Source organism: Triticum dicoccoides, chromosome 3A, assembly GCF_002162155.2.
Source record: "Triticum dicoccoides isolate Atlit2015 ecotype Zavitan chromosome 3A, WEW_v2.0, whole genome shotgun sequence".
Taxonomy (NCBI): domain Eukaryota; kingdom Viridiplantae; phylum Streptophyta; class Magnoliopsida; order Poales; family Poaceae; genus Triticum; species Triticum dicoccoides.
In genome coordinates this window covers 133,637,788-133,652,197 of record NC_041384.1, presented here as the reverse complement: position 1 = coordinate 133,652,197, position 14,410 = coordinate 133,637,788, and the positions used below count along the sequence as shown (strand labels likewise).

General features: G+C 46.7%; 1 pseudogene; it reads left to right on the top strand.

The window, feature by feature from the left end:
• The first annotated feature begins 557 nt into the window (after positions 1–557).
• Positions 558–1,606, top strand: LOC119272075 (annotated as a pseudogene).
• Positions 1,607–14,410: the final 12,804 nt, after the last annotated feature.

The window sequence follows — 14,410 nt, the reverse complement described above, 5'->3', positions numbered from 1 at the left end:
TCTGCAAGCGCGCTGGGCATTACGGCAAGGAGTGCCCGCAGAACCCTCGGAACAGAGGGCCCGGGGGTCCTGCTCGAGATCGCCTGAAGCTGCCCGCTGCCGCGCGCGCCCCGGTCCAAGACCGCCTCATCTTCCCGGTGGCGCCCCCCCACCCCGACATGAACCGCTTGCTCCTGTGCGATCCGGCCAGGCGGCCGCGTGAGAGCCACCGGGTGATCGTGGCCACACCGGCGCTGGAGCTCGAGGAGCACGTTCTGCGCCAGCACGCCGTCACCCTCACCGCTGCCGACCGCTCGCACTCCACCACCCCAGCGGCCGTCGGCAGGGTGATCTTCGAGCAGCTCTCCACCGGCCCGCATCAGCTGCGCGTCATGGCGCACCAGCCCGAAGCCTTCCTCATCCACTTCGACCTCCCCGCGCACCGGGACAATGCCGTGCGGCGCGCCGTCATCAAGGTCGACGGCTGCAAGTACTTCATCAGGGTGTGGAATGAAGACGACCACACCGCAATCCTCAAGTTCAACCATCACGTGCGCGTGGTGATAGAAGACCTGCCGATGCAATTTTGGAACCTGCCGGGTGCCGAGGAGGCCCTCGGCGACATCGGCCGCGTCGACCGGCTGGACTCGCGCACTCTCGAGAGGGGCCACACCAAAACCTTCGCGTGCTGGCTCTGGGTCTGGGATGTTGCCCGCATCCCAACTAGGCGCGCCCTCTGGGTGCTCAAGCGCGGCGCCGGCTGCTCAGATGAGATCATCGGCATCACCCCCGATGACCGCCGTGTTCCTCCGCCGCCTGGAGCACGCCGCTACGACATGCTGATCCACGTCGACCTGCTCGAGGACTGGTCGCCCCTTTCGCCGCGCTCCTCCCACTCGGGGCAGAGCGGCCTGCCTTCTTCGGATGACAGCGACGACCGCCCACTCCCCCGCGTCGAGCCGGGCACCTGGGTCGCCCATGTGGAGGACGGCCAGGGCCGGGCGCGCAGCTCCGCGCCGCGTGCCGGCCCGGCTGGCTGCGGCCCGATCCTGGGCGGCTCCGATCGAGACCGCAATGGTGATGGTGGGAGCGGAGGTTCGAGCCGGTCCTGGAGGGATTGGCTGCTCGGGCATGGCTGCCACGCTAGGAGCGGCGGCGATGGCGTCGTCAACAGCGTGCATCGCCAGCGCAGCCGCACCCCGGTTGGAAGCCGCCGCTCCGTGGGCCGCAAGGAGGAGGGTTCGAGCTCCAACACCAACACTCTGCGCGCCACGCCGCCCAAGCCGCTTCGACCGGTGCAGGCCGCGCCGGCTGAAGCGGACCCGGTCGCTCAATTCTTCTCCTTCTCCGACTCGGGGCGCGCCCTCTCGCCGCCCCCGCGCATGGACTGCATGCAGTTGGAGATGGAGAACGCAATGATCAAAGCCCTGCGCACCTCGCTTGCTTTCGAAGACGGTGGTCGCTCCCCTCCATCCCGCCTGAGTGTCAAGCCAGGGGAGCTCGAGAGCCCAGCGATGCTGCCGTGCCTGCTGCCCTGCGTCAGCTCCCCTGCAGCAGCCACGGTGGGCTTCCAGCTGGATGCGGTGACCCAGCAGGTGGGCGAGATGGTGATCGGCAGCCGCAATGAGCAGGCGGCTCAGCTGTTCGAGGCGGTGCCCGCACCCATTCTTCCGTGCCAGCCTCCACGCCCTCGCCACCCTGCTCCGCCAAAGTCCAGGGCTCTCTCGGCCCCCTCTCGCCGGAGCGCACGTCAGGCTGCGGCAGGCATCACCACCCTAGTGGCCCAGAGGGCGGTGCTGTGCCTCATCCAGGAGCTTGGCGAGCTCGGCCCAAAGGACAAGATGACACCAAAAGCCGCCGCCCAGATCATGAAGCGCTTCCAAGAGCCACTGTCGGAGGGCGATATCGCTGCCATTGCAAAGCTCACCAGCCTCGATCAAGGCGCTCTCAAGACCGCGTCGGGCATGGCAGGTCTGGCAGATGCTGAGGAGATTCTGCAAGTGTAGTAATATTAGCATTATCAGATGTATCTAGGATCCGCCAGCGGCTGGTCTTCAACCGGCTTGATCTAGGTTTAGTGTCAATGTTTAGTTCCTCGATGATGTGGTTAGCTGCGTGGCGACGGGGTTTTGGGCCTACTGGTGGCCGTCGCCGCCCCAGGCTGTATGTGATGGTGTTTCGTCCCTGCATTAGTAGTTTTTTTAGCTGGTGGAGCAACAACTGGTTTTTAGATGAATGACAATACCATGAACTTCATGTCATGGAATGTTAGGGGACTAAACTGCCCTGTGAAGCGTACTGCGATCAACGGCGTGGCCACCGCGCATAGATTAGCAATGTTGTGTTCGCAGGAGACCAAGATAGAGGTGTGGTTGACGGCGATGGCCAGGGAGATCGGTGGCTCCTCGCTGCAAGGCTGCGTCGTCCTCCCAGCTGTAGGTACTAGAGGGGGTGCGGCCATTTTCTGGGACAAAACGATAGTCGACGTAGTTTCTCATAGCATAGGAAGGTTCTCCATTACGGCTAGGGTTCTTGAGCTCCACTCCGGGCTGCACTTCTGGATCACCACGGTGTATGGGCCAACAGATGACGCCCAGAAAGATAGCTTCCTGGCTGAAATCGCTGCGACAGCTCCATCTACGGCAGAGCCATGGATGATCAATGGTGATTTTAACATGATCTACCAGGCTGCTGACAAGAACAATGCCAATATAAACAGAAGAATGATTGGGAAGTTTAGGAGGGCCATTGATCAAGCTGGACTGAGGGAGATAAAATGCAAAAACCGACGTTTCACTTGGAGCAACGAAAGAGAAGTGCCAACGCTTTGCAGCATCGACAAAGTGTTCTGCAACGAGCACTAGGAAGTACTGCACCCTGATCACATCCTAGTGGCTGCCTCTACATCTTTTTCGGATCATTGCCCGCTGTACCTGATAGCCGCAAGCAAGCCATGCAGACAGGCACATTTCAGGTTTGAGAGTTTCTGGCCGCGCTTCCACCGCTTCACAGAAACTGTTCTGCGAGCGTGGCAACGGCCAGTGCACCATGACTGCCCTTTTGTCAGGGTGAAGAAGAAGCTTGAGAGGACGGCAGCGGACCTGAAGATATGGAGCAAAACCACTTTTGGGAGGGCAACCATGCAGTTTCACATAGCAAATGAAGTCATCCGTTTGCTTGATCTAGCCCAGGAGAGCAGAAGACTGTCGGCAGCCGAGATCAACCTCAGAAAGCAGCTGAAGCTCAAGGTCCTAGGGTTGGCAGCCATTGAGAGAGCACGGAGGAGGCAAGCTTCAAGGATCACATGGCTGCGGGTTGGTGATGCGAGCACTAAGTTTTTCCACGCTAAAATGAGAGCAAGAAGCAGAAAAAACTACATTCATTCTCTTGCAAGCGGCAGCACAGTGGCTTACGAACATGAGGAAAAAGAAAAAATGATTCATGATCACTTCCAAAGCAGTCTGGGCAAACAGGAATCACGCCAAGCAACCCTAAACTGGGACAGGATAAACGTCCCGAGGATCGACCCGCAGGGTTTGGACGCTCCCTTCTCGCACGCAGAAGTTTGGGCAGCGATAGTCGACTCCCTAGCGGATAAAGCCCCGGGTCCGGACGGTTTCAATGGCCATTTTTTTAGATCTTGTTGGCATATAATCAAAGAGGACATCATGGCTGTTTTTCAAAAATTCTATCACCTCTCAGGGCAAAACTTTGCAAGCCTCAACACTGCCTTCATTGTGCTCCTGCCCAAGAAAAACGGAGCTTCTGAAGTGGGACATTTCCGGCCGATCAGCCTCATACACTCAATCGCAAAACTAATCTCGAAGGTGCTCTCGACTAGGCTGTCCGGGGCCCTCAGTGCGATCATCTCCCCGGCACAGACGGCATTTCAAAAAGGAAAGTGCATCCACGACAGCTTCCAATACGTTCAAAGTTCAGTAAGGATGCTGCACCGCATGAACAAGAAGGCTCTGTTTTTCAAACTGGACATAGCAAAGGCCTTCGATTCAGTCTCCTGGGAGTACATGTTCGAGCTGATGGAGCGGATGGGCTTCCCACCAAGATGGCGTGACTGGATCGCACTACTGCTATCTACGGCATCGTCGTCATGCATGCTCAACGGAGTCCCTGGACCGCAGATCTCCCACAGGTGCGGTTTCAGACAAGGTGATCCCCTCTCTCCGCTGCTCTTCATCATGGCAATCGACCCGTTGCACCACCTGCTCGCAGCCGCTGCAGCGGAGGGAGCAATGGCTCCGCTGCCAGGTCAGGGGATCAGCATGAGAGCCAGCCTATACGCGGATGATGCGGTGATCTTTGCAAATCCGGAGAAGGAAGAAGTGGAAACGCTGCTTTTTCTACTGAAAAAATTTGGCGACTGCATGGGGCTCAAACTGAACCAGGCTAAGTCTTCGGTGATTCCAATAAACTGCAATGACATTCAGCAGTCTGAGGTGCTTGCTAGTTTCAGAGGACAACAAACCTCTTTTCCAACCACCTATCTTGGACTGCCCATTTCCACGAGAAAATTAAGGCTGGTGCACTTCCAATTCATAACTGACCGAATTCGATCTAGGCTGGCGGGATGGAAGGGCCGGCTCATGAGCATGGCTGGCAGGCGAGTCCTCGTGCGTGAGGTGCTAACTGCGCTGCTAGTGTTTGCCATGAACGTCCTCAAGGTCCCAAAGAAAATCCTAGGAGAAGTGGACAAGGCTCGCAGGCAGTTCCTCTGGGCGCAGGACAAGAAAATCACCAGGGCCAAATGCAAGGTGGCTTGGGATAAGGTATGCCGGCCGGTGGACAAGGGAGGGCTTGGCATCCTAGATTGCCACCGTTTCGGTGCGGCCCTGCGGATGCGATGGCTCTGGCTTTCATGGCAGCAACAGCATAGCCCCTGGATGAGCTTTCCCGTCCCATGCGATCATGACGATCGTGTGCTCTTTGCATCGGCCACCTAAGTGCAGCTAGGAAACGGAAGAACAACCACTTTTTGGACAAGCTCTTGGTTGGGATCAATGCCTCTATGCCAAGAGTTCCCAACTCTTTTCCAGCACTCGCGTGGCATGGGCAAGACAGTTCAAGAGGCCCTGGCAAATGACAAATGGATTCAAGACCTGCAGCACGACAATAGGGCCGAAATGGTGGTTCAGTACCTGCAGCTCTGGCGAAAGCTTCGCAGGGCCAATGTCGCACTAACAACGGAGGAAGACTCGATCACCTGGTAGGCAGGTGGTGGAAACGTCTATACTGCCAATGCTGCTTACAAACTGCAGACAGGCGATGCCCCTAATCCTGGAATCAAGGCGGCAATCTGGAAGTCTTGGGCCCCTGGAACCGTTAAGATGTTTGCATGGCTTCTCCTCCAAGACAGACTCTGGTGCAACGATCGCCTGCAGCGGTGCGGGTGGACAAACGATTACTTATGCGCTCTTTGTCTCAGAAATCTCGAATGTTCTACGCACCTATTCTGGGATTGCCCGCTCGCACGGTCGGTTTGGGAGGCGGCATCCTCCTGGAATGGATGTGCAGCCCTGCAGCTTGCCAGGATAACGAGCCACTCATCGCTGAGGCACTGGAAAAAACAGTCCAACTAGCACCATCAAACTCCAGGAAAGGGCTCAAGACGATGATGATGCTGATAGCCTGGGAGATATGGAAGGAGAGAAATGCATGTGTTTTCAACAACAAACTCCCCCATGCTGAAGACGTGCTGCACTCCATCAGGAACACGATCGAGCTATGGAGAATGGTGGGAGCAACATGCCTAGAGCCCCCCTTTGGGGAATATGTAGCGAGAGATTAGGCCGAGGGCTAAGCCGGTCACCCTGTAGTTTTCATTTTCATTTCTCAAACTGCATCCATGATCGCTTGATCACCCCCTGTTCTCCTGCTGCTTTCTTCTAAATCAATGAAGCCGGAAACCCCGGATCTTTCAAAAAAACATACTTCCTCCGTTTCTTTCTACTCTTTCAAGATTTATCTGGAGTCAAATTTCGTAAGGCCCCGTGTCCTCCCGCGTCGCCTCCCCCGGCGGCGGCGGGGAGCCGCGCTGCTGCGGTCCCCCTTCCCACCCCGCCCCACCTCCTCGTCGCCATCGGAGGAGTGGCCGGCAAAGCCGCGCTGGCTCCTAGGATGGTGGCAGCGGGGCGCCTCGGCTAGCATGGCTTCAGGTCGTCCACCCGCTTTCCCATCGACTTCCGCCGCGCACCGGGTGCCGGCGTGTCTCCGGTGGCTCCATCCCCCTCCGCGCGCGTGGCCATCGCCCGCCCCGTCCCACCGGGCTCCGGCTGCTCCTGGTCTTCGCCAACACGTCCTCCCCCCATCCATGCCAGATCCATGGTTACTAGTGACCAAGCCCTAACAAAACTAAATCGATTACATATGATAAATCTCATCCAATCCATCACCGTCCAGCAAAGCCTACGAAGAAATTACTCACTCCTTGCGGTGAGCATCATGGAATTGCTGAAGGAGGATGGTTGATGATGACGACTGTGTCGAATCCCCCTCTTCGGAGCCAAGAATGGACTCCAGATCAGCCCTCCCGATGAAGAACAAGAGGTGGCGGCGGCTCCGTATCGTTAAACGCGATGATTCCTTCTCTCTGATTTTTTTCTTGGCAAATAGGTACTTATGGAGTTGGAGATAGGGTTGCGGGGCTGCCAGGGGCCCACAAGCCTGCCAGGCGCGCCCCCTAGACTTGTGGCGCCCTGGGACCGCCCCCTCTGGTATTTCTCTTCGCCAATATTTTTTATATATTCTGAAATAATTCACCATAAATTTTCAGCTCAATCCGAGAATTTTTATTTCCTCACAAAAACAACATCATGTCAATTCTACTGAAAACAACATCAGTCCGAGTTAGTTCCATTCAAATCATGCAAATTAGAGTCCAAAACAAGAGCAAAAGTGTTTAAAAAGTAGATAGGTTTAGGACGTATCACTTCTACCCACTTAATAACATAATCAACAACAACTAGAATATGTGTACACCATTAGATGAAGGAGAAGGTCCTACATAATCAAATCCCCAAACATCAAATGGTTCAATGACAAGTGAATACTTCATAGTAACTTCCTGACCTCTACCAATATTACCAATTATTTGACATTCATCATAAGATAATACAAACTTACGTGCATCCTCGAAAAGAGTAGGCCAATAAAAATCATATTGTAATACCTTATGTGCAGTTCTATCTCCAGCATGGTGTCCTCCGTATGCCTCAGAATGACACTTCCATAGAATTTGTTCCTGTTCAAGCTTAGGTACACAACATCTAATAATACCATCTACTCTTTTATAAATATATGAATCGTCCCAAAAGTAATGTCTTAAATCAAAAAATAATTTTTTCTTTTGTTGGTATGTGAAATTAGGTGGTATATATTTAGCAACAATGTAATTAGCATAATCTGCATACCGAGGAGTAATACGAGAAGCATTTATAACATTTAATTGTTCATCAGGAAGACTATCATCAATAGGCAGTGGGTCATCAAGAGCATTTTTCATTTGAGACAAAATTATCAGCTATGGGGTTCTCAGCTCCTTTCTATCAATAATATGCAAGTCAAATTATTGTAGCAACAAAACCCACCTAATTAACATAGGTTTAGCATTTTTCTTTTCCATAAGATATTTAATAGCAGCATGATCCATGTGAACAGTTGCTTTAGAATTAATGATGTATGATCTGAATTTATCACATGCAAACACAACTGCTAGAAATTCTTTTTCACTACCATCATAATTTATTTGAGCATTGTCTAGAGTTTTAATGGATGACATTTAATTTCTTATCGACTCTTTGTCATAAAACAACACCAACTGCATAATCACTAGCATCACACATAATTTTAAAAGGTAGGTTCCAATCAGGTAGTTGAACCATGGGTGAAGAGATTAAGGCTTTCTTATGTATTTCAAATGCTTCTACACAATCATCATCAAAAATAAATGTAACATATTTTTGCAAAAGATTATTAAGAGGTCTAGAAATCTTAGAGAAGTCTTTAATAAACCTCCTATAGAAACCAGCATGACCAGGGAAACTTCTTATACCTTTAATATATTTAGGACATGTCATTTTCTCAATTGCATCAATGTTAGCTTTATCTTCTTCAATACCTCGTTCAGAAACTTTATGCCCAAGTACTATACCTTCATTCACCATAAAGTGGCACTTCTCCCAATTCAAGACAAGATTAGTTTCTTTACATCTCTGCAAAACTCGATCAAGGTTGCTTAAACGATCATCAAAAGAAGTGTCGTAAACGAAAAAATCATCCATGAAAACCTCAACAATATTTTCACAAAAGTTAGAGAATATAGCAGTCATACATCTTTAAAATGTAGCAGGTGCATTGCATAAACCAAAAGGCACACGTCTATAAGCATAAGTTCCAAAAGGGCAAGTAAAAGTAGTTTTCTCTTGATCTTCTTTTGACACGGGTATTTGAGAGAGACCAGAATATCCATCAAGGAAACAAAAGTGTGTATGCTTACACAATATTTCTAACATTTGATCAATAAAAGTCAAGGGGTAATGATCTTTTCTAGTAGCTTTATTTAATTTCCTGAAATGAATTACCATCCTATAAGCAGTTACAATTCGTTGTGGGATGAGTTCATTTTTGTCATTATGAACATCAGTTATAGCTCCATTCTTAGGAGCACAATGAATATGAATTACCCATCTACTATCACCTCTGGGATAAATTATACCTGCTTCCAGAAGTTTTAACATTTCAGTTCTTACTACATCCTTCATCTTAGGATTCAACCGTCGTTAATGATTGATGTCGCTTGAAGCTACGTCGGTATTTCCCCAAAGAGGAAGGGATGATGCAGCACAACGGCGGTAGGTATTTCCCTCAGATATGAAACCAAGGTTATCGAACTAGTAGGAGAACCAAGCAACACAACGTAAACAGCCCCTGCACACAAATAATAACACCTCGCAACCCGACGTGTTAAAGGGATTGTCAATCCCTTTTGGGGTACGGTGCCAGAAATTGCGTGTTGATGGGAGAAAGTTGTAATAAATTGGATAAATAGATCACAAATAAAATAAAGTGCAGCAAAGTATTTTTGTATTTTTGGTTTAATAGATCTGAATAAAAAGTGCAAATAAAATAGATCGCAAAGCAAATTTATGAGAAAGAAGACCCGGGGGACGTAGATTTCACTAGTGGCTTCTCTCGAGAAAGATAGCAAACGGTGGGTAAACAAATTACTGTTGGGCAATTAATAGAACCTCGAATAATTATGACGATATCCAGGCAATGATCATTACATAGGCATCACGTCCAAGATTAGTAGACCGACTCCTGCCTGCATCTACTACTATTACTCCACACATCGACCGCTATCCAGCATGCATCTAGTGTATTGAGTTCATGGAGAAACGAAGTAATGCAATAAGAACGATGACATGATGTAGACAAGATCTATCTATGTAGAGATAGACCCCATCGTTTTATCCTTAGTAGCAATGATACATACGTGTCGGTTCCCCTTCTGTCACTAGGATCAAGCACCGTAAGATCGAACCCACTACCGGGCACCTCTTCCCATTGCAAGATAAATAGATCAAGTTGGCCAAACAAAACCCAAATATCGGAGAAGAAATACGAGGCTATAAGAGATCATGCATATAAGAGATCAAAGAAACTCAAATAACATTCATGGATATAAAAATATATGACTGATCATAAACTCAAAGTTCATCAGATCTCAACAAACACCACAAAAAGAGTTACATCATATGGATCTCCAGGAGATCATTGTATTGAGAATTCAGCGAGAGAGAGGAAGCCATATAGCTACTAACTACGGACCCGAGGGTCTACAAAGAACTACTCATGCATTACCGGAGAGGCACCAATGGAGGTGGTGAACCCCATCCGAGATGGTGTCTAGATTGGATCTGGTGGTTCTGGACTCTGCGGCAGCTGGATGAATATTTGGTCGACTCCCCTAGGGCTCTGGGATTTTTGGGGTATTTATAGAGCAAAGAGGCGGTCCGGGGGCACCTGAGGTGGGCACAACCCACCAGGGCGCACCCTGGTGGGTTGTCCCCTCCTCAGGACTCCCCCTAGGTGCAACCATGGCCCAATATCTTCCTTCTGGTCCATAAAAAATCTCCGTGAAGTTTCATGAAATTTGGACTCCGTTTGATATCGATTTCCTGCGATGTAAAAAACATACACAAACAACAACTGGCACTTGGCACTATGTCAATAGGTTAGTACCAAAAATGATATAAAATGACTATAAAATGATTCTAAAACATCCAAGATTGATAATAAAACAACATGGAACAATCAAAAATTATAGATACGTTGGAGACGTATCAGCATCCCCAAGCTTAACTCCTACTCGTCCTCGAGTAGGTAAGTGATAAAAACAGAATTTTTGATGTGGAGTGATGTTTATCATGTCATATCATATTCTTTTATTTATAGCATGGACATTTGGACTTTTATGTGATTCAAAGCAATAGTCTAGTTTTGACATAATAATTTAGATACTCAAGCATATCAACAAGCAACCATGTCTTTCAAAATATGAATGCCGAAATAAGTTATCCCTATCCCATCATGCTCAAACATTGATCCATGCATGAAACACACTCGCATATTAGCTACACCCAATACTCAAGTATGATCATATTGCCTCTTAGTTGGTGCTTTTATAAGAGAAGATGGAGACTCAAATTCAAAAAAAATTACATAAAGTAAAAGAAAGGCCCTTCGTAGAGGGAAGTAGGGATTTGTAGAGGTGCCAGAGCTCAAAGCAAAAAATAAGAGATAAAAACATTTTGGTAGGTGTATCCATCCCACCAACGAAAACCACTTAGAGTTCCGAACACTTTCCATGCTAGATATGCCATAGGCGGTTCCCAAATAGAAAATAAAGTTTATTCCTTTTTCCACCATACTTTCACTTTCCATGGCTAGCCGTATCAATGGTTGCCCTCCATACCAACACTTTCCAAGGAATTTATTATTTGACAACATAAAGTAAATTCATTTTGGAATTTTGGGACTGGGCATCCCTAAAACCTTTGCCTTACTCTCATGCAATGACAAGTGAATAAACACTCATCGTGAGAATAACACATCTAGTATGGAAAATATTAGCCACCCGTTACCGTTCCACGAGCGAAACAAATACACAAAAGAGAAGTTTATTTTGAAAATTAGAGATGGCACATGCAAATTTGCTTAGAACGGCAAAATAATACCGCATATAGGTAGATATAGTGGACTCATGTGGCAAAACTGGTTTAAAGGATTTTGGATGCACAAGTAGAGATCATACTTGGTGCAAAGTGAAGGCTAGCAAAAGATTGGGAAGGGACTAACCAAGAAACGGATAATATCATAAGCAAGCATTAAGCATAATTAACACCGAATAATGCACCACAAGTAGGATATAATTTCATTGCATGACTATTGACTTTTGTGCTTGCATAGGGAATCACAAACCTTAACACCAATATTCTTACTAAAGCATAATTACCCATAAACACAACTCACATATCACATCATCATATTTCAAAACTATTACTAAGAATCAAGTTTATTTTGTCCAATGATCTTCATGAAATTTTTTATTTTACTTTATCCTTCTTGGATATCTACCACTTTGGGACTAATTTTCATGTGTTGCTTTTCATAAGCTCAAACAAATATAAGTGAAGATCATGAGCATACAATTTTTTATTTCTCCCAAAATAATTGAAGTGAAGCAAGAGAGAATTTCTTTAAAATTTTACTAACTCTCAAATAAATCTAAGTGAAGCAAGAGAGTATTTCTTCAAAAATACTAAGCACACCATGCTCAAAAAGATATAAGTGAAGCACTAGAGCAAGTCCTAGCTCATAAAAGATTTAAGTGAAGTACAGAGAGCAATTCTAACAAGTCATGAAATAATTTTGACTCTCTCAAATAGGTGTGTACAACAAGGATTGATGACTTAAAACACAAAATAAAACAAGCAAAGACTCATATCACACAAGACGCTCCAAGCAAAACACATGAAGATCATTAGAAGAAAAATATAGCTTCGAGTAAAATACCGATGATCGTTAGAAGAAAGAGGGGATGCCACTCGGGAGCATCCCCAAGCTTAGTTGGTTGCTCATTTTTGGATAATAGCTTGGGATGTCGGGGCATCCCCAAGCTTAGGCTCTTCTATCCTTCCTTCATACATCGTAAGATAACCCAAAACATGAAAACTTCAATCACACGAAACTCAACAAAACCTTCGTGAGATCCGTTAGTATAAGAAAGAAAACCACTACTATAAGTATTGTATCAAACCAATTCATATTTTTTTTTTGCATTATATCTACTGTATTACAACTTTTCAATGGCAAAAACTCATCAAAGAAAACCATAGAGCCATCAAAATAAGCACACAACACAAAGAAAACAGAATCTGTCAAAACAGAATAGTCTGTAGCAATCTGACTATTTCGAATACTTCTGTAAATCCAAAAATTCTGAAACATTAAGAAGACCAGATTAATTTGTATATTAATCTTCTTCAAAAAGAATTGGCATTTTATGACGTTCTGGTGATTTTTAAAAATTGTTTTCGTGAGCTCATAAGTTTGTGTTTTTCAGCAAGATCAAACAACTATCACCCAAGAAGATCCTACAGGCTTTACTTGGCACAAACACTAATTAAAACACAAAAAACACAACCATACCAGCAGCATAATTGTGCAAACACTCAAGAACAGAAAGCAAAAAAGCAAAAATAAATTTTATTCATTGGGTTGCCTCCCAACAAGAGCTATAGTTTTACGCCCTTAGCTAGGCATAAAGCAAGGATCTAAGTTTTTTCATCTTTGGTTCGATATCCATAAGATGCCCTCATGATTGATTCATAAGGTGGCCTGATTTTTGCTCTAGGAAAGTGTTCCATACCCTTACTCAAAGGAAATTGGAACTTAATATTGCCTTCTTTCATATCAATCACGACACCAATAGTGCGTAAAAACGGTCTACCAAGAATAATTGGACAAGGCGGATTGCAATCAATATCAAGAACAATAAAATATATGGCACACAATTCCTATTTGCAAGAATTAGAACATCATTAATTCTTCCTATAGGCTTTTTAATAGTAGAGTCCGCCAAGTGCAAATTCAAGGAACATTCTTCAAGATTAGTAAGACCAAGCACATCACATCAAGATTTCGGAATGGTAGAAACATTATACGTCTCCGTCGTGTCTACTTTTCCAAACACTTTTGCCCTTGTTTTGGACTCTAACTTGCATGATTTGAATGGAACTAACCCGGACTGATGCTATTTTCAGCAGAATTGCCATGGTGTTATTTATGTGCAAAAACAAAAGTTCTCGGATGACCTGAAACTTCATGGAGAATTATTTTGGAATATATAAAAAATACTGGAAGAAGAATCCACGTCAAGGGGGCCTCCACCTGTCCACGAGGGTGGGGGGGGGGGGTGCGCCCCCTGCCTCATGGGCCCCCTGACGCTACACCGACCTCAACTCCAACTCCATATATTTGTGTTCAGGGAGAAAAAAAATTAGAGAGAAGGATTCATCACGTTTTACGATACGAAGCCGCCGCCAAGCCCTAAAACCTCTCAGGAGGGTTGATCTGGAGTCCGTTCGGGGCTCCGGAGAGGGGAATCCATCGCCATCGTCATCATCAACCATCCTCCATCACCAATTTCATGATGCTCACCGCCGTGCGTGAGTAATACCATCGTAGGCTTGCTGGACGGTGATGGGTTGGATGAGATTTATCATGTAATCGAGTTAGTTTGTTAGGGTTTGATCCCTAGTATCCACTATGTTCTGAGATTGATGTTGCTATGACTTTGCTGTGCTTAATGCTTGTCACTAGGGCCCGAGTGCCATGAACTCAGATCTGAACCCTTTATGTTTTCATCAATATATTTGTGTTCTTGATCCGATATTGCAAGTTATAGTCACCTACTATGTGTTATGATCCGGCAACCCCGAAGTGACAATAACCGGGACCACTCCCGATGATGACCGTAGTTTGAGGAGTTCATGTATTCACTATGTGTTAATGCTTTGGTCCGGTACTCTATTAAAAGGAGGCCTTAATATCCCTTAGTTTCCATTAGGACCTCGCTGCCACGGGAGGGTAGGACAAAAGATGTCATGCAAGTTCTTTTCCATAAGCACACATGACTATATTCGGAATACATGCCTACATTACATTGATGAATTGGAGCTAGTTCCGTGTCACCCTATGTTATGATTGTTACATGATGAACCGCATCCGGCATAATTCTCCATCACCGATCCAATGCCTACGAGTTTTTCCCATATTGTTCTTCGCTTATTTACTTTTCCGTTGCTACTATTACAATCACTACAAAACCCAAAAATATTACTTTTGCTACCGT